The following is a 21,179-nucleotide window of genomic DNA, read 5'->3' on the forward strand; positions in this document are numbered from 1 at the left end:
GCAGCAGTTCACTGGGTGAGTGTACACTGGCTGTGTACACTTCCTGGTATTTTAATCATTGTATCAGCAAAAACAGCCATTAATCATTCCTTACTGATTTCCCTTTACCTTATTGATGGCAGATTTAGATTCCTCCTCTCTGCCAGTGATGAAAGCTACCTTCTGTCCCTTCCAGAAAGCTCCAATCATTTTCTGGATTTTGGTTCATTTTCAGCATCCACATACTCACAGTTAAGCAAAAAAACTTTGAATTTGAGTTTATCTGATGTACTTTCATTGTTAGGGTGAGAATAATGGTCTCGTGAATTTCTACACCATCTCTAGAATTGGAAGTCCTTACTTTTAGCCTCTACCATTTCATTCCCATTTCTCTCTATCCCATGATATCTATATACATTTGTTCCAAACAATATATCATATTACATTGGCTTCTGTTCCCCTATAAGGTCATAGAGATTTCCTGGAGATATGAAGAAACTTCAGATTTTTATTTTATACTCCATTACAATTCTAGCATCACTTCCTGTTGGAGTGCATAAGCTCGAATATTATATACTTTCCTCCCTTAGAGATTTTAAAACCATTTGTGAAATATTTATAGAAATCACCAAGACTGAAGCTAAAATATAAGCCCTATTTCAAAGCATCATGTGAAAATATAGCCACGGCAGGCCTCAGACTAGTTCTTCCCAAATGCAACATAAAAAACGAGCACTCATCTGTGGGGCAGAACCGGCTTCCATAAGCATAACCCATTAAAAGTAGACAGGATTATTTGAGTACCTGGTCTGATGGAATTAGCCAAGTGGTGTTGGAGAAGGCCCAGAGTTGAGCATGCTTAATTCAATCCTTCAGTATCACTAATCAGGTGTTCTTTTATCTTGGATGGAATGTATTGAACATGGGAGGGAGTTGGCCAAGAGTGGGCTTCAGGGTTACCTTAGCAAAATTCTTGTCAAGGAAACATTAGGCAGAGTAAAATAGTGTCTTGTCCAACATCCAAGACATCTTCCTTAGATTGAATGTGCCCGGTGCCTCAAGATTCTCAAAGTAAACCTCTATCTATCGTGACCACTGTGATCTAAATAAGTCTGTTTCATTGCTGGCTACATTATCTCCACCATGAAAAGCAATTAGATAAGATTTTTTGAAACCATATATATTGATCAGAAAATCACCCTGCCTTCAACCAGAGACACAGTCTGTTTTGATTTTCCTTTGTTTTGTTTCAGTATAGCTATCAATATTAGATCACCAAATTTATGCAAACCTTTGTTCCTCATTTAATCTTTATTTAGAGAATGGAGGGAAAATCCAATAGCATTGTGTCAGGGGTCATGTCTTTCTCCAGGAATTTTGAGTTGGTTGATTAGAAACAATGATTTGGAACAGAGACTCATGAGCAATACTTTCAATCCATAAATTCCTGAACTTGATTTCTTTCCACATATGAATTACATTTGCAGTCTCCAGTGGAATATAAAAGGACTACATGTTAAGTGATTCCACCAGTAAAAGCTTCTTTTGTTTCACGAAGACCATTAAGACTGCCCACCAGTCTTGCTTAGAATGGTCACTCTGTCAGACATTAGCCAAAAAGACCCCTAAAAATAAGTCTAAAAACCATCTAGAGAATGTGTATAATCGGGTTCCCCCATGCCCTGTCTCTGTGCTTACTCTGTATTTGTGTATATGTGTATATCCCCACAGGAGTGTGTGCGTGTGTGTGTGTGTGTGTGTGTGTGTGTGTGTGTGTGTTTGACTGGTGGTATTTACTAAGAGAGCTCCGAAATCTTAACTGAGACTCTTCCACTTACCAGTTTCCCCACAACTAATCAAGCCAACCTGATCTACAAAACTCTAACTGATCAAGGTTATTGAAATAAAAACCAATGTGGAAGTAGGAATATTTCTTCAATAATTAAAGCACCTTTTAAAAATATAGTAGAAAGGGAAAAGAAATAAAAAAAAATTTTTCACAAGTCTACTTCAGATATTTTATTGATTGCACAAAGAGAATTTTGATTTTACTTCCACATTTTTGTTTTCAAAGTGAATGATATTCTGAATATGGTCACATTCAGGAAATAGAGGCTATAACTATTTCTTGACGTTCTTCCCAATTTAGTTTGTTGCACCGAAAAGATTACCACGTTATAATATCATGTGATGTGATCTTATGTCGATTTGATGCTCATTTTAAAAACAGCTTTATCGAAATATAATTTATATACCATACAATTTACACATTTAAAGTGTCCAGTTCAATGTGTTTTACAAATATGTGCATATATCCAGTGATATAGAGATAGATACAGATATAGATATATAGATATAGATGTATGCCAGGGGTGGCAAAAAATGTATACGTATGACTTGTATTCATCTTTTGTCAATGATATATATTGACTATTACAATTTTAATACAGTTTTTCCTTTCTTAAAATGTGTCTACATTTTTTGGCACTGTCTGTAGATAGATAGATAGATAGATAGATAGATAGATAGATAGATAGATAGATAGACTTTAGTTATGCTTTTCAACTCTAGAATATTTGGTTGTCTTTATAATTTCTATCTCCTTATTGGTACTCTGATTTGATATGACATTGTCTTTACATCTTTAGTCTTGCTTTTCTTTAGTTCTGTGAATATATTTATAATGGCTATTTTAAAGTTTTTTTCAGTTAACTCTGACTTCTGGTTGATCTCAGAAGCAATTTTTATTCTTCCTTGTTTTCCAGTAAATGGGTCATATTTTTCTCTTTCTTTACATGCCTCATAAATTTTTTTTGTCAACTGGACATTTTAGATAATATAGATAGCAACTCTGGGTACTGTTCCCCAGTAATCAAACAATTTTAAAAAATAATTTATTAATTAATAAGTAATATTAAATTATTGAATAACTTACAGGAATGAGTGATAAATCCTTATAATTAATGACTAAGACCTAAAAAATATAATCAGGTCTTTATTTTATAATGTATAAAAGCAAACTCTTTTAAGATCTCTTCTTAGCCTCCTATGACCGTACCTCAACATTTGAAACCATTCAAACTTCCAGAAGTATAAAAATGAGAGGATTTTAAGACATAGATTGGGGAAAGGAATAGATTTTAAGAAAAATGCTAAATAATTTTAAAATATAGTCTCCCACTGCAAGATGCTGCTTTCTAAACTCATTAATGTTCACACAGTTTCCTATGAAACAGGTACAAACCAAATATGTCAGATATGTGGGTTGCCACAGAGACAAGAATCTCCATAGCATCCATCACCTTCATAATTATGGTTCTCGAATACCAACAACAAAGAGTTGTTCTGCTCAGAGGGAGTCTGCAGAGATCAAAAGAGATCATTGCCGATTGGTCTACAGAACCATTAGCTTCAGTATCAAATAGTTTCAATAATCTTAAAATCTTTGCAGTCCTAAAGACATTCAACCAGATGCTAGGGAGGAGAAAAATACTTCTAGAGGCCTAGACAGTAGAGCAAAATCCAGAAAATTTTCAAGCAACACCGGTAAAACCACCTTTAGGAAAGAAGAAAACAAGGAAAGAAAGGAAAAAAAAAATGTATTGAAGCCTTTACATAATATAGAGAACACCTTTTTTTAGGTGATTAGGAACAAATGGCAATTTATACTATACGTTATAATTCAAATTTTAATTTCATTCATAACATGGAGAAAAATCAGGAAACAGGGAAGATAATTTCTAGGTTATAACACATTTTCAGTTTAACAGAATTATATATCTTGTTTTTTATTGTTACATGAGAGTAAATGCCAACCAGCAGAGTTAACAGAATGATGGGAGAGTGTCAGCAAGGATCATAATGTGTAGAAGAATTTAACTAAACAAATCATCGGAGATTTTTTTTTTTTTAACCCCAATTTAGGACTACATTTCATGTCGTCACAAATGCATGTTGGCCTGGGAAAGCACACACACAACCTGATCAGGAATTCTTTTTGTTGCTTTATCTGTTTCTTTTTTTTTTTGATCCACCAAAATTTCCATTAATGAATTCCTAGGTTTATAAAACCAATTTCACTGCTCATCCTTTTCTTTCTTGTTGGGCGTCCGTCCCATGCTATCTTAAACTGCTTACATTTCATTCATGATTCTAAGGTCTATTTGGTATCTTTCATTTATTCATTTAAAATATGTACATATTAATTCGTTAACCACTCATTCACTCCTTTATTTGAATAACAATATGAATGCTAGTGGCAGAATACTGGAGTAAGTCCCACCTCTACTGATCATTAGTCATGATACTTGGACAAATTACAACACTCAATTTCTCCTTGATGTAGGTCCATCATCCATAGAATGAAGATCATATCAATTTGTTATGAGGATCAAATGAGTTAATATTTGAGCAATGCTTAGCATGAAAAAAAAGTGCTAGAAAAGGTTAGCTATACTTATTTGATGTATGGTTATCAAGCACTTATTGTAGCCCAAGAAGTAGCTTATTTATTTTTCAATCTCTCCACCCAGAGTTCAGTACAAGATAGGAGCTCAATAAATGCTAATTGAAATTAAATGAACCTTGCTCAGCATGAGGAGAATTGATGATGCTGTGCAATCAGAAGCTGCAGCAACCCCAGACATCCCAATTTCTATAATTAGGTAACTGGTTGCAACTATGGCATAGGTGATGAAACCACTTTGATAAGTTTTGCAGGAATCCCCGATAGGCTTTTTATCTTTCAACATCCTCATATATTCTGCCTCTGAGCAGCAGAGTAACAGCTCTTCTAATAATCAGGAAGAAAACACAAAATCCTCTTTTGGAAATAGCTTATTTTTTAATAAGGATACATGGTTATTCTCTTATAATAATTCTGTATGTTGTACTTCCTGTTCTCCAAAGCATCCAGGTCACAGCACAGCTGAACTAGAAAATTGCATGGAAAGCTCTGTGGCACAATCTCCTCATCTTTGAAATGCCTGCAGCACTGAGCATGTAGCACTTGCAATATTGTACATTCAGAGAATATTTGTTTAATGTATTTTTTGAAAAAAACAGCTGCCAGTAATAAAGGTGCTTAGGAGGTACAAATTTCTTCCTAAACTATGGACAGATTAACTATCTGTTGAATTTATTTTACAATGTATCTGACAACCCTTCTCTAGAGAAAGTGTGTTCTCCATTTACTGAGTGAATAGGAATTCATTTTTTTTTCAAAATTATCTTTTTATTAATAATCAGTGTCTAAATCCAAACAAAAACGGGATTGGTTTTTCTTACATTTGATAACAGCCTGGGATAAAGTAAGAAACTTTCAGTTGGGATTGGAATACATGCATGGATTATGAGCTTTCTAGATTTTTGTTTTGTTTTGTTTTTAATTAAGCATTTATTTTTTTAGAACAGTTTCAGGTTTACATTAAAATTGAGGGAAATATACAGAGATCTCCTCCCTCAAATATGCATAAGCCTCTCCCATTATCACTGTCTCCCGTCACAATGGTATATTCGTTACAATTGATGCACTTACCTTGACACATCAGGATGACCCAGTGTCCATAGTTACATTATGATTCACTCTTAGTGTACATTGTATGGGTTGGGCAAAGGTATAGTGACGTACATCCATTCTTGTGGTACTATTCAGAGTATTTTAAGTGACCTAAACATCGGTTCTCTACATATTCATCCACCTTCTCCTTTTCCTCCCCGCCCCCAACAAACCACTGGCACACATTGATGTTTTTACTATCTCAGTATTTGTTTTCAAGGATACTATTAAACATTGTGTTAAGTTTAATGTAAAAAAAAAAACAAAAACAAAAAACACTGCTTGCATTGTACTGCTCCCATGTTCTAGCATGGGTTCATCTACCTGACAACAGATGATAACCAGCTATTGTTAGACATTGCATGTTTTCCTCAATTTCATATTGTATACCTGGGCATAGAGTTAAAAACGTGATAGAGAAATAGCTTCCTATTACCGTGCTGTCTGCATAACGTACCTGTTCCCTGTTTCAGCATGTCACATCATACCAGAAAAAGGCAGGGAGCAGAACAGTGTAGAGCTCTGATTCTAGAGCCCCCTGCACCTGGGTTGGTACCCAGTTTCACTAGCTAGATTTTAAGAACTGCTCTAATTAACTACATTCTCTATCAGTTTAGTCATCTTTAAAAGGGAAATGGTAATGTCACTTACATCATATGTCCTCATTAAGACTAAAAAAGTCAATATATTTAACATGCCTAGACCCTCCTAGCACAAATCAAGTGCTACGTAAGTGTTTTTATTAATTATGCCCACAATAACAAGATGAGGCAAATAAACAGAGGACTCAGGAACAAGCTCTAATATGGAAAAACAATTTGTGTGAGTAGAACTAAGTCAGGATCCCCTTAGCTTTTCCAAAAGAAGTTCGTTTTTAAAGAAGGAACCAGGTCAAGGTTAGAGCAGGTCATTACTTAGAACTGAGCTACAATACAATAATCTATTTTTTGGAATTTATGAAAACTCACAGACCCTGAGATGAAGGATGGGCTTTCTGGTGAATTTATGGATTCCCACCTGTAATCCCTGGAAGGCTGTTGGGAAACATAATTTATAGAACATTCCAAATTCTCCTTTCCAGATTTCAGGGAATAAAAATAATTTTAAGGATTTCAAACTTAGCCTTCTTTCTATGAGAAATCATGTTCAACTATTGCCTAGATTGTTATTCATTATGGATATTGAGATTATTAGGTCTAGGTGTTCTTGACTTGCCTTTTATCTTTTGAACAAAGCACTTACTTTTCATGACTAAAGAAGGTAAGTAACAGTTTGATATCACTCTTCTTAAATTATAGCAATTTTTAACTCATTGGAAAGAGGAAAATCCTAGGAAAGGACATCTTCAAAAATAAATCTTTCATTGACTTAAATATTTGCAGTTTTGAAAAAAGAATAAGGTATGAAGTACAATATAAGGACATAAACGACCTATATACCAGTTACTGTTACCTGTTACATCAGTAAAGGGAGGGCACTGCTAGTAAATAATTGTGCATTTGAGATCATTTTTATTAATAGAAATATTGACATCTAAGAAATTACGTCAAAGGAGAGCATCTGTTTTAAGGATTGCATGTTTTATAAACCCTCAACACTCTCTTGACAATTCCTAAACATGCACTTCCATTCCCGTCCTCAAACCCAAGTTCCCCTCTAATGTTTCCAGTAACCCTAAAATGCTTTTCCTTTGTTTATCACATTTTTATCCCATTCTCACTGGTTAGACCTAAGCTGTTTGTGTGCCATTTTCTCCATGTTTTCTCTATACCCAACCAATCACTGGGTGCTGTTGTTTTCTCGGGTTTCTGCCCCTTCCTGTCCATTCCCAGTAGGAACCTAGGTGGGGCCCTTCCCACCGGAGAGCTCCCTAGCTATTCCCTCACCTCCCCCACCCCAACTTTATTTTATGAACTTTCACATGCAGCCTGCGTGCTGCCCCAAGGTAAGTCCTCTATGGTAACTTCTTGAACCATACTGCAAAGCTGCTTAGCACTTGGAAGGTTTCTTATTTCCTATTATATCTAATGCTCCACAGAGAACATTCTCTGGAATCGATTGATGCAATGCCTCTGCTCAGTTCCTAGTCCACCATCACTGACTTGAGTAGTGATTCAAAGGACAGGCTTATCAAACTGGTGGAAACTGGAAAGAAAGTGAACAGAGAAAGGAAGAAAACCATCTCAATAAGCCAGCGTATAAATGAATGTAAAAATATGACATGTTAATATAACTGCGAAGATAAAAAAAAAAAAAAGATAATGCGTTTTTCTTCTTTAACATTCTAAACCTTTAATATGTTATGCCTCCATCTTAAAATTTGAACAATTTTTGTCCAGGGAATTAAAGAGGACTTAGCTAGGCTTAAAAAGTAATTTGCTATGTGATAAATAACACCAGATTTATTTTATGCCACTTGCTAACTGATATTTTCCCCATTCCTTTGCTAAAGAGGGACTCAAAATTTAAGTGATCAAACCCACTGGAGGATATGCGGGGCAGAGACTTTATATTTCAGATTGCTGCTTTTCCCTCCAGCTGGATTGTAAAAGGTTGAGGTTAAATTACTTTTACATTTTAAAGTGCACTTTAAAGTGCATTAACTTCCTAACATTTCTTCCCTGAAATGCTACACTAATTTGATATTTGTCCTATATCCTTTTCCTATCTAACCTAGACAGAAATCTGAGTTGACCTTAATTGTATTTTCTTTACTTTTAAACTACAGTCCTTTTGGCAATTTCTGGACTCATAAATGGAAAATTTTGTCATCATAGAAATGATTACACATTTTCTTTTAAATGTAGAGGTTTCTCTGAGAAATATAATAATACTTTCAAGTTTAAAATATATAGCATTAGTCATTTGTGACTTATGTAAGTAGAAAAGGTTGGAGCCTGTTTTAGTTAGGTGCATGAAAAATGTACTCTCACCTTCACATAAGTCAAAAATGGCTAAAGCAATTTAGTTCAAACTCTGAAACAAGTTCACCTTTGGTCCAAGTTAAAGCTTGAAAAATCTCATCTAAAAAGGAATCATGCCCAGAGGAAACTATGACCTGAAAAGAAGATAAAAAATTTTAAATCTTTCCTTTTTTTTTTACTTAATAAATACAATTCTTACTTAATTTAAAACATTTCATTTTTCTTGATGCTTATTATTTTGATAGAAATCAGTTATTAGTTTTTACATTTAGAGCACCTAATAGTTAAATTTTCTCATAGTAAAATGAGTGAAAGTGTTTATTCCTAGTTCAATTAATAAAATTGGAAATTAAGGCAAAATGTATACATACTAAGTGATCCTGTAATTACTAGATATAATAAAATGTTCAGTGTCTTATGTCAGTGCAAAGTTGTCTGGAAGTTTACAAATAACCCAATTAATTTGCTTACTTGGTGAATGTTTCCTTGGGATCTGTGATGTACTCAGCACTGTTAGCTGGCAGCCCTGTATGTAAAGGAAGATGACATGATTTTTAGCCTTGAGGTATTTTGTTGTGAGGCAGATATCCGGAGAAAAAGAGACAAGAAAGTATGGCAAAAATAACTTCAATGCTTGGATACCCACTGATTCTTGTCTGAGGGAGTTGGTAAGAGGGCTCAGAAATATCTGACCCGGCTCTTAAAGGATAAATACTAAGGTAGTAACATGGGGGGAAAAAAAATCCAGATAGAAGACAAAGGCTTTGCAATGTGGAAGATTATGGCACGCTAAGGAAATGTGAACAGTTTCAAAGTGTCTGAAGAACTCTGTAAGTGATTTGTGAAAAGAAGTCTTTACTGAGGTTATAATGATGTAAATTTAGTTATTTTTCCCAATTCTTTACCCATGCATTTAGCTTTTCCCAATTCTTACCCATGTTTTTCTTTTTAGCACACTCTTCGCCAAATGAGTGTGTGGTTTCGCCAGTGATATTTGGGGATCATTTTCCTGTCCTTTTAATGGTGGCCTTAGTCATGTGACTTTGGTCAATGGAATGTTGGCAGACATGACACATAGGCTTGAAATGTACTTTTGTGGTTGGATTTCTATTCCTGTGCTTCTGTAATTGTCATGCGAGAAATTTTCTCTAGAAAGTCATTGTCTCTTTAGTCTGGGCTGGTCCCAGAATGAATACTCGTAGAGCTTGAGCTCAGTGCTAGTCTAATCAGGCAGTTGCAGCAGACACACAGACCATTCAGAATAAATCAAAATAAAGCTGTTTTTAGCACCAGCTAGTTGACTATGGAATCAGTGCAAGGTAGTTACAAAGATATGTGAAGAAAGCAGGAAGTCAATTGGGAGTCTGTAGCAATCTTCTGACATGTCAATAATTTTGTTGTTAGAATAGGAACTTGATCAACATTATAACTCAGAAACATAATGGAGGACGTATTGGATTAGAAAAGTGTAATGGTGTAAAAAATTAGGGTATTATCGTGGTAAATAATTGAAGAGTAGATTACCTTAAGTAAAAGAGTACCTTAAGTAATGCAGTAGCAGTAGAGAAACAGTGATTTGGGAAGGTAGAATTTGCAGTATTGCACACCATCCAGTGGAAGGTATAGGGAGAAGCTAGACAAGATGAAAAGTGGATTTAAGCCTGAGAGCTATGTCGGACATGGTGCTTCCATTCATTTGATAAGGTTTGGTCGAAGACTGGTTTTATGTATCCACAGCTGGTTGTGACACAACATTTATGAGGTATTTGTTAAAATTCCAAAAGTTCCATGTAAAAAACAGGTGCAGTTACGGGTCATCAAGTTCAAGAGAAGATTTAATAATAAGGAGGAAATATGTTAGAATCAGTAATATGTAGATAACAAGTGAAGAGGTGAGAGTGAATTAAGTCAGTCGCTGAGAGCTTATTTTTCAGAAAGAGAAGAGGGGCATTCTGGGAAGATGGCAGTTTAAAGAGAAGATTGACTTTCTTCCATTCCCACTCTCCATCCCCACCCATCCATCTCTCCTGAGCCAAATAGGTTTAGGTGCCCACAGCTTCTGAAAGTCTTAATTTTGAACGTTAGGAAGCATTGATCCCAGGGAGAATTTAGCAGGCAAAGCTTGCTGGCCATATATGAGTATAGCTTTGTTTTCCTGACCCTCACAAACTGAACAGTAGTTGAATAAATGGGCATTTTCCTAACCAAGGCAGGAACGCACCTCAGGGTGGAGAAGTTAAATCCCACTAGATTAACAGAGAGCTAAGAGGCTACTGCCATTCCATTTGAGCCCGCAGTGCATGGCACAGCCCTCAGCTGCTCTCAGGATTGCTCCCAAGGAAGTGTCCTAGCAGTTGAAACAGAGTCCCAGTGAGTAAAGCCAGAAAAAACTATCAGATCATGTCTCGGGGAGCCAGAACAGAAAAGCACAGAGAACAATCCTTTTATAAACCTCTAAAGAAACACAGCTGATAGAGACCATTCTTGAAAAATTGAAAATATAGCTCGTAATACTTTACTGTTGATTAAAAAAAGTTTAACAATTAATGGAGAATTGGTAAAAATAGAAAATAAACAGAAAATATATCTCAAAACTACAAGAATGGAAAGAAAGAAAAATTCACAAAACTGGAGTTAGGATTGACTACAGATGATATACTCAGCAGATATAGCCTTTGAATATATAGAAATTCCATAAAAAGAAAAATGACACAGTACATAGAAACAGTGGAATAAAATTAATAACCCACAAAATGAAAACAAATTCAACTCAGATACTGGATAGCTATGAACTATTCAGTAACAAATCTAGCTAGTTTCCTCACTCATAATAGATTAGGAATGGACTTTCAGAGCGACAAAAAAGACTGCTAGTGGGAGGCACAATAGTTATATCATTAAATGAAGTTAAATGTTTACTAATGTAGGGGAAGAGTGCAACCAGCCTACAGCAGCTGATATAAGACCTCGACCCAATATACCTGAAATAACAGCTTCTAAATTTCCATCAGGGCCCGTAAATACATCCCCAAATACCTTCCCTGTACCCAATATGTTATAAGGTAAAGACTACTCATATGTCAAGAAAAAATGAAAAATGACATTATAATTTATTTTAAAAGGTAGATTAACTTTCTATTTTTGAAAATCTTTCATGGAGAATAAAATTGTTTGTTTTTTACGAAAAGTAAAATGAGTCAAGGTTGAATTGTTTAGAATAAATTGCTTCTTTAAAAAGTTTTTCCCTAACAATGTTCAATGAATGAGATGTGAATGAATAGGGATTTCTTTGTAATCTTTCATAGGAAAAGATAAAACATAATTCAAAATAATACACCCACTGAAGAATCATTTTCTTCTCCTTTAAGCTTTTTCTTTTTCTTTTTTTTTTTCACCTTGGTCCCCGTTAGTGTTTAGTGTGGCTAAGAATCGCCTGCTTGCATGGTCAAGGGGCACCCCTAGAGGTTCAAAGTAAATACACCTAAGGCCTTATAACCATGGGTCACTCCATGCGTGAGGATTCGGAATGCACTCTGAGAAACGCTTATTGCCGGGAAAGTTCCAGGAAGTCCCAGAGGTACAATGGAGGAACAGAAATCCCTGTGGCACCCTGGTCGCTGGAGCACATAGATAGGAAGAAATAATACAAAGTTTCTATTCTTTTGTTTCTAAATTTTAAAATTAAATACCCCAGGAAATGCAGACTTTAAAAATTACTAAGCATTTTGTCCTTTCCATTTTTTTATGCCTCCAATGATTTTTATATGATAAAGTATTATGCTAGTTTTAATCCTCAGGCTGTGTTTCAACTACAAAAAAAAAATGTGTGTGGCAGGGGCGGGCAGCAGTGCATAATGTGATCACAGTATTGATGAATGATTTGGCCGATATATTGGTTTTTCTTGGCTCTTAAGAATTTTAATAGTGTATATGTAATTCATGTAGACCATAAAATTCCTCTTTCTCATATATATATATATATATATATATATATATATATGCTTTTTTGGTTGTTTTTGTTGTTGTTGTTGTTTTGTTCATTTATAGTTATCTTAGTGCTGACTTAATGATTATCAGTTGCTAAAGAATTTGGATTTATCCTAACTTGTTTTGGGGAGCAAAGCCAATTTTTTTGGGGGTGGGGGAAGAAAAGAAATGCCAACTGTTTTTGTAATGGCCAGTTAAAACAAGAATCCATTTTTGTCTTTGTAACTAACTATGCCTCACTTTGTAGAGGTTTAATGTGATACACTGATCAGTTCTCTCAGGCGCTTGTTTCATTGGGTGACAAATGGAAGAATATAACAGTCTCTATGAAAGTTTAGCTAATCTGTGCACAGGCTGACTTGTCTTATAAAAAGATAACTGAAGTCAGAAGCTTTTGATATGCTTACGGAATTCTGAAATATTCAATGCTTATGAAACTTCAAAGGGTACCGTAAAAAGTTTAATATTTTTAATCATAAGAAATAAGAAATGCTTTGATAAACAGTTCTGAATAGTTAATATTAGATATGGAATTTCGGAGGAGTATTACCAAATGTTGGTAAAAATATTCTTGTTTTCCCAAATAAAATCGTAGGTGCTGTGGAGAATGTCATAATATATGCTATACTGACCCGTCAATTAAAGGAGACATTTTAAAATATTAATAATGAAACAGTGCTATTAAATTTTAAACCCAAAAGAAGCTATGTCTAACCCGGTACCCTGCTTTAGTATCCTAGTACGGCGGAGCATTTTGTGGTTGATGTTTTGACAGTGACAGATTGTCCTGGGGTGCGCCCACGGCTAACCGTGACCGTTGGCAGTCTCCATGATCCTGTTGCCCTTGTTCTCTAGCATGGCGATGGGTGCTTTGCTTCCAGCCCTTGACATTTGCATCTGCACATTTTTTAGTTACTTTGTGAAAAGGGAGCAAAGTAGATAATCCAGTTGGTAAGTTTTTATATCCTCTGGAGTATCAGCTCACAGTGAACGCTTGGCAGAGACTGCAGGGTGAGTACCAACTGGCCACTGTGGGTAGATTTGGAAAAACGCTGATAAAATAAATTACACAACAGTGATTAATGAAACGGGTTGCTCTGTTTAGTGTATGCCTATGCTCACCCATCCTGGCAGCAGATCTCGTTTGTGAACTAAGTTGCACTTGTGCAGTTGTAGGTGAGAGTCTGTAATGTCTTTTGTATGTGTAGTCCGACTGCTTCTTTGCTTATTCCATCAAAGAAGAGAGAACCCATCAAGCCTGAGGAATAGCTTAAAGTGGTTGGACCTAGAGGTACTAAAAGGGCTTGGGGGAAAAAATAAAAATAAAAAAGCCATAGGGAACCGGCCGTGCATATTCTTTTGCCATTAAAAATCATTGTCTCCAAGGGAGAGGCAATTATGGGCTGAGGACGCTCTCCTACTTCATTTCTTCAATGAGTTTGTTATATTAAATATAGCCTTTCATATACCTCCTTTTATTATTTTCATTAATGTGGGATAGCTGACAACATTGTTGTTGAAAATGATTATAAAACACTATTAGTTTTATCTGATGATTTCTATAAGCTCCAAAAAAAATAGTTTTCATATTCCGGACTTGGATTTAGAAATATTTTTCACCTTTGGGCTTTAAAGTTTGTGGTCATTTTAAGTAGATTCCATAACTAAAAGTCAAGGAGATTGCAATTCATTGAAAAATTGTTCTGAATGTTTTATTTCTTCCATTCGCTCTTATTTCTAAGATAAATGTACTGAATGCTGCCTTGGATTACATTTATTTTGATTTATTTTTTATGTGAAGCAACAGTAAAGAACCACTAGGCCCTGGGTTCTCTAACGTGTACTTCCCCTTGTCCCAGGGAAGTGGCCTGCTGACCCACAGTGGCAGTAACAACTGCCGTGGCTGTTTAATAAGTGTCACCAGAATGCAGACCACAGGCCACAGCCCTGAACTGGGTTGTAGTCTGTGTTTGTTGATTGTAACTGCCCTGTGGCAGTGAAACTTGACTATTTTCAGTATTAATGTTGAAGCCATCAGAAAACACTTAGCCGACTGTGTAATAACAAGATCCTCTTAGACTTCCTGTAATGAAGTGCAAGGCTACCATTTCTGTAACACCCTCATTTACAGGTACCACAGATGTAGCCTTTAGAAAAATGAAGGTTTTCAAAATGTATATACATGTAGTAAGAAACCAAATGAAATTTCTTTCTCTCTCTCTCTCTTTTTTTTTTTTTTTTTTTTTTTTTTTTGCTACAGAGTTTCTTGCAGTTGCTGTGATTTTAAGCTCTGGGTTATTTAAAACAGGAATCAAAATAGCATCTGTAGGAGTGAGTTTATAGATTTGGCCTCTCCAAGACCAATCCAGAGTCATGCATTTAAATTCCATGGTAACCATGGGTTAAGCATTAAGCATAAACAAATCTGATGTTGTTTGGCAACCTGGTTGTGACTAAATTGTGCCCAGTTTACCTTATTCCATATCACACTGAATACGCACTTTAAGATTCTGAGAAAACTTCTCTATTCTAGCCCCATGTGTAATTTTATATTTTAATGTGTGCTCTAAGAGCATACATACTTTCTTTCTCAACAGGTTTACATGGGGCTGTGTGTGTGGGGTGTACATGTATGTTATATTGATGGAGGATAATTTATGGGGCATGCAAAAAATAGATTAATCCTTCTAACCGTGCCTGGACTCATGGTGGCCAGTACAAGTGAAAATTGTCCTGAAGCGATTGCTCTCCAAGCAGACATACTCTGTTTTGTCCCTTAATAACATGTGTTCTGTCTTTTGTTTTACTCTCCTCAAACCTTAATAGTTTTTATTTCACATGCAATATTCTATCAGCAATGTTTTTTCATTTCTTATGTTCTACAATTCATAGTTATATCGTTTAATTTGTACATTTTATGGATATACATAACTTAATATTGTTTATAATCGTACTCTTTATCTTGTTCAAGTATTACTATTTTTCCTGTAGTAGGACCTCTACATAGCTTCTAAAAAAAATGGAATCCTGGAATAAATGATTATAGTGGTTAAAAATATGTTATCTATTGATATTATGGGACATGGCACTAGGAAAAATGGTTTTCAGTCATTTGTGTAAATAATTCAGCAATGGTATATGCTGCTTTACATTGAATTTGTATCTGATTTATTTTTGTGCTTATTATGTGAAGAGCTGAGTCATCAGACATTGACTGTAGATCATGTACTATTTTAATCTTACATTAAATGGTTGGAGCAGGTTCAAGAAACATTTGACAATGTAAACTATATTTTAAATCATGATATTAATTGTGTATAATGTACCAAGTATAATGCTTAATATTGTGTAGTGATGCAAGAAAACTTAATGTTGATATACTCTTCTATTTTTCTCTAGAAGACATGCAGCATTTTATAGGTGAATTTGCACTTTTCCAACAAAACATACTGTAATAAAAGAATTTTAAAAATTACGGAAATCTTTGCTGCTGAAATAGATTTATTCCAATATGACCATTTTGGTTTTATAAGCTTCTTATATTAACAATGTGTTTTCAGATTCATTTCTTAATTAAATATTAAGCCCCAGAAACATTGCAGCAGGATATAGAGCTAGGACTATATGGAAATTGTAGTTTGATATTAAATGCTTAGTAAAATGTTGAAATCAGAATTAGTGACTGGTAGAGGAAACATAAATAAATGGTAAAAATATATTTAAACTCAACATTCTCATTTGAAAGTAACAAATTATATATTCATACAATTTCTAATTATTATATCCAAATTGTAATTAACATATATCATATATAATTATATACAATTTATATTATATGATATAGTTATCATATATACTTAATTATAACATAATATCTAAAATTTATAGTTACATATGTAAAATTATGTTTTAGTATCATGTGATACAATTAGCATATATAATTAATTTTAACTTATATTACATATAATATATATCTGTATATAACTATATAACTATATATAAATTATATATACGTGTGTGTGTGTGTGTATATATATATATGTGTGTATATATGTATATATATATATATATACCTCAACATTTTCTAAAGCTTTTCATTCGTTGATAACTTTACAGTTGTAAAAGATCCTGTATGTGTAGAAACAGATATAAGCATACTGTTTTTAGGACATAATAGAAACTAATCAACACTTGTATTTTGCTTCTTAGAAATCTAGTGTAGAGTAATATAAGAATGTGTGGGAATTTGTATTTTCTAGCTTAATAAATTAATACTTGTAATAAAAGCCAGTTCATTTGGCCTTCAATCAAAGTATATTAAGAAGCACATTTATAGCAACATTTATTGTTCATGGGAATGACCCAAGATACTACACCACATAATTGACTTCTACATCAATCTAGACCCATTAAATTGTACTCTATTGTAACGTTATTGCAAGAGAGAGACACAGACAGAAAGAATGGGAATTAATTAGATTGATCAAGGCAAGCAAAGTTTCAAAAACTTAAGTATAGAGATTGGAAAGTTGCTATGCTTTTTGAGTGAGTATTTGATTTATGAGTCAGGAAGTTCCAGCTCTCACTTCTCACTTACCCGGCAAGCTGAACAACCTCCCTGGGTTCCAAGCACCTCATTTGTATAATGAGATGGGAGGCTGGATGATTTCTAAGACCACTGATAGCTCTAAAAGTTCACATAGGCTGGAACTGCTGCATTTTCTTCACCAGGTTCTCAAAGTTTAATGAATTAACTAAAATGTTGCTTTGTAATGAAGATTTCTAACTAAAAATAAAATATCTATCAGTTCAGTTAACCATTATTGAATTCCTACCACATGTCAGGTACTGTGTGTAATTATGAATAACGGAGTTTTCGGTTAAATAAGTAAAGAAGTTAATGTAAGCAGATGTTTGCAAAGTAGTTTTAGAATTGCCATAATAAAACACAAAGAAAACTCTGTGGTAAGAGAAACGAGTGAGACATTAAAATATCAGGAGGCTTTCAATCTCCTATTCTTATTATATTTACTGGCTCATAGCCTGTGCCTATGTCCATGATTCTCTGGGTTGGACAGGATGTCTCCAGTGGCCTGGAGCTGAGTCTCAGTTGGACTCTGATAGTATCCCCAAAAGTTAGCTTCTGCTTACCTAGTTTCCCCTGAGGGTAGGCAGGCCTTGAGAAGAAGAGTGCTGCAAAGTATTTAAAAGTAGGTTCTTTTTCAGCTGCCCCTATGGGAAGCACGAGGGGATTTTTCTTCAATATTTTCTGTGGGAACTTGGTTGAACTCCTAGAGGGAATTCTCAAAATGTTGTGAGGAGGAGCCTCTCTTTGAGCAGGTTCCCTTGGAGTTTTCAACTACTGGGCTTATTCACACTGACCCTCCAGCAATCCGTCAGTCACCTGTCAGGTTTGGAGTTCCCACGGTGGCTTCTGCTCTGGAGTGTCTGCCCTGGGAAGCCAAGCCTTCCAGAGTTCGCTGGTCTGTCTCTGCAATGCCGGGGGCAGTGGGTTGCGATGCATCCTCCCTTCTCTTAGGGATTCAGGGAGCGTTGTTCATTTTCAGTCTGGTCAGGTTTTTACTTGTGGGAACAAGTGGCAACTCCCAAGCTCCTTACATGAGAAACCGGAAACCAGAAGTTCGCTAGGATTTCTTTATGTATTCTGGATATGAGACATTCATTGTATATATGAATTACGATTATGTTAACAGGTATTGTCGATAAAGAAAGCATTAGTAAAATGAATAAGTTTTGACAAAATCGTATACAATAATACAGCTTTATTTCTATTAAAATAATCAGTCCTTACATTAAATGAGGACACTTGTTAAAACACTGGAAATACAGTGCGAGCCAAATAGGACTGGTGTACACTAGGTTGGTGTTACCTTTAACAAACCCCTCCCCCCAAATGTTTTTAAACTGTGTTAGGTGAATAAAGAACAGAAAGATTATTTCTGGAAGAAGGAACATTTGAAATAGACTACATGGTAGGGCATTCTCAGGGAAACATGGGCAAAATGTGGGCCACGTTAAAGAATGTAGGCGGAACTGGTAATGCAGTTTTTCTGGAAGGAGGAACTACTAATAACACGTTATACTACTTGCTCCACACCAACCTCCAACGTAGATGCATTCCTCTTGATACGAGTACAGTATGGGGTAGGCCAAATCTCCTCGTAAATATTAGCATTTATTTTGTATTACCTAGGGAAGATGTCGGACTATGAACCAAAGAAGAAATTGAACCGAGAAGAAAGTCCTTCGGCTCTTTCATTGGGCATAACTCAGAGAAAGGTCTACATTGAACTTGTCAAATATTCTTTCATTTCATACATATGATCAATGCTCATATAACATTATTCAAAAGCTACTTCGATATAACGTAATGCTATTCGGAAGTACATGACTATTTGGTGCTGTGAATAAAGGATGGTCCTGAGCATCACATGGTTCCTACTGTCAGACATTTTCATCTTGGACAAAAGGATGAGAACAAATACACAAAATGAGGGGAGAGCAATAGGCAGTGTTCCTCTGGGCTACTAATTTATTTCATTGCTTGAATTTCCGACATGAACCTTTATGACTTTCACGATTAAAAATGACAGGTTGGAACAAACAACAGTACCGGCATTCCATATTTTTTTTTATCATATGCTCAATAAATAGTTCACAGATGAGAAGTTATTGTCTTGGGGAATAGACACAATCATGAGGGGTGGTTTTGTTTTGTTTTTTGTCTGTTTGTTTGGAATTTAAAAGGTAAAAAGATTTCCTCCTCTTGATTTCAGATGAAGTTTCTAGGAACATTGCAAGTTTTTAAAACATGTGTATTTACAGATTTACAATAAGAGATATACTATTCATACAATTATACATTTTTTAAATTGCTGATAAACAATCATTGGTTCAGTGAAAATGGTGAACTAATGTTTTGTTTTATTTTGAAAAAAGCCTAGAGCAAAAGCTGTTTCACAGAGCTGTATGTAATGTATGCGTGTGCATAATTTTACATAGTACATATACATTTTCTCTCCACATGAGTAAATATGTTTTCATATAATCATACTCTTTTCATAGGTTCCTGATTGTCTTCTATACCAGAGGTTGGAAGACTTCCTGTTTTTATTGTTGTTACTGTTGTTTTATTCTTTTCTATTTTACGTAACTCAGCTGCCTACTTTTTTTCCTGTAGCAAAATTTTTGGTTTATTCTTGTAGATTATTTTTACTATATCATGATCTATTCATATTGATGTGACCTTGGACATAATTTGTGTCTTGTCTGGTTCAAGGGTATGTTTGATTTAGGATGATTTCAATCCAGATACCCTTTCTCTGTTCACAAAGAAAAAGGTTAGCATCAGCACTGATACCAGAAGAAGTATCATGATCTTACAACCTTGATTGAGAGCGGGCTGTGAATAGTTTCAGTAAGTTCACACTAGAGTTATTCTTGTTCCTTTGCTTTTTAATAGCAAGCATATAATCATACTCTGTATTTACTTTGGAAAAATTACTGTGGCTCAAGTTGCTGTCGCTTTGCTCCATATCTTGTTGTTATTACTTATGCTAGAAATCTCAGTTGCCTTTCCTTCCCTCCATAGTGTACATTTTCAGTGTTTCATAAACTCGCCAGTTATAATTGTTTTTATAGTCCATTTTCTTAAAATAAATCTTATGCAGCTGCTTATTTCAGCCCTTCGTCATCTCAATAATGGCCTTAATGTCTTCCTTGGTTTGGTTTTCCTGTCACACTGCCCTCTTCTCTTTCTCTTAATCAACACCCATGGGTTTACACAAGAACCTAATATGTGTCGTGGCTACTTCAGTGATCAAATGTCTCCACGCACTGTGGGGCTGGCATTCTAAGGAGAAGTGTCAACAGTAATTGTGATAAGTGAGTAAATTATTCAGCATGTAGAAGATGATATGTACTGTAGAAAAACAGAACAAGGTAAAGGAGAAAAGGAAATAGTAACAGTTGAAAGAAGGAAGTGTGGGAAGGTGTGTTCATTTAAAATAGGTTAGTCCAGGTAGTCCTAAGAGAGTGACATTCGAACAAAAACTTGAAGAAAGTGAAGGTGTGAGCTGAGAAATGTATTGAGGAAGACCTCTCCAGGTACAGGGCCGGCGAGCCAAAAATTCTGAAACAAGAGGATGACTAGCGTGTTTGCAGAACAGCACAGAGGCCGTGTGGTGGGCGGAGTCTATGAGGAAGAGAGAGGGGAGGTGAGTCCGGAGAGGTAACAGGAGCTGGATAACATGATGTTTTTTTAGTCCTAGAAAGAAAGGGCTCCTGGCTTTTACCCTTAGCGGCATGGGAGGCCATTGTGGGGTTGTGAACGGTGGAGTGAAATGATCTGAATGATGTTTTGCAAATATTCAACATTGGGAAGAGAATGTCTTTATAAAACACAAAGATTATTGCAAAATTCCCCTGCTTAAAATATGCTTGGTTTAAAAAAAAAAAAGTCCTTGATATAAATTTCCAGCCTCACATAATTGATTAAACGTCTCCTCATCTCCTGATACTATTCTTCTCTAGGAAGCCATGGAAAAATCAGTCTACAGATATGTGATTCCATAATGAAGTGCTAAGGCTGTGCAGTGCAAACCATAATGGTACAGAAGTGGTAAAACACCACACGTGGACATCATTAAGGACTGCTTCCTGTGGGTGTTTGGCCATGGGCTCAGGCTTGAGGGTCAATGAAATCAGTTTGT

The 21,179-nt window shown here is 35.3% G+C and overlaps 1 protein-coding gene across 5 annotated transcripts in view; it reads left to right on the forward strand.

Annotated features, from left to right (window-relative positions):
* BRINP3 (BMP/retinoic acid inducible neural specific 3) overlaps positions 1-21,179 on the forward strand; it is a 263,548-nt gene that overhangs the window by 139,200 nt on the left and 103,169 nt on the right. The gene's annotated exons all lie outside the window — the stretch shown is intronic.

The sequence above is a fragment of the Rhinolophus ferrumequinum genome, chromosome 27 (genome assembly GCF_004115265.2).
Source record: "Rhinolophus ferrumequinum isolate MPI-CBG mRhiFer1 chromosome 27, mRhiFer1_v1.p, whole genome shotgun sequence".
NCBI classification, from domain to species: domain Eukaryota; kingdom Metazoa; phylum Chordata; class Mammalia; order Chiroptera; family Rhinolophidae; genus Rhinolophus; species Rhinolophus ferrumequinum.